This window comes from Pleurodeles waltl, chromosome 7 (assembly GCF_031143425.1).
Source record: "Pleurodeles waltl isolate 20211129_DDA chromosome 7, aPleWal1.hap1.20221129, whole genome shotgun sequence".
In the NCBI taxonomy this organism is placed as follows: domain Eukaryota; kingdom Metazoa; phylum Chordata; class Amphibia; order Caudata; family Salamandridae; genus Pleurodeles; species Pleurodeles waltl.
In genome coordinates this window covers 1,062,170,157-1,062,170,942 of record NC_090446.1, presented here as the reverse complement: position 1 = coordinate 1,062,170,942, position 786 = coordinate 1,062,170,157, and positions in this window count along the sequence as shown.

The window sequence follows — 786 nt, the reverse complement described above, 5'->3', positions numbered from 1 at the left end:
GGCTGATTTGTAAGTCTTCTTGGTGCCAGGGGCCCAGGAATTTGAGATGTATTGTGAAGCTTCTGACGAAATGAGAGGGGAAGGTTGTGAAGTCCAGAGATTTTCCAGTCGGATAGGGTCAGAAGGTTGTCCATAATGAGGGGGTGGGGATGTTGAAGAGGATCCAACAATAGATCTGGGAAGGGCGGAAGGACCAAGGGAGAGTTCACAGAAAGTTCCAAGAGAGTAGGAAACCAGATTTGGGGCTGACAAAAGGGGGCTATCAGAATTATAGTGGCCTGTTGGCGTCTGAGCTGTGCTAGAACCCTGCTGATCATGATGAAAGGAGGAAAGGCGTAATTGAGGGAAAGAGACCAATCCTGTAAGAAGGCATCTGATGCCAAGGCTAAGGGATCTGGGCGCCAGCTGAAAAATTGAGGAAGTTGAAAGTTTAGACGGGATGCAAACAGGTCTATAGAAAGAGGACCCCATAAAGACAGAATTTTCTGAAAAATTGGTGGATGGAGCTTCCAATCGCTGGCATCTCGAAAATGGCGGGAATGCCAGTCCGTCACTGAATTGAGAGCACCTAGAAGATATTCTGCATGAACCGAAAGAATGTTTGAAAGGCAAAATTCCCAGAAGCTCATGGTTAAATCCGCTAGAGGTTTGGATTTTGTGCCCCTGAGATGATTTATATACCTGACCGCTGAGATATTGTCCATCCTGAGAAGGATAGCACACTGAACTTTGTGTTTTGCCAAGCTTCTGATTGCAAAGGAGCCGGCAAGCATCTCTAAACAATTG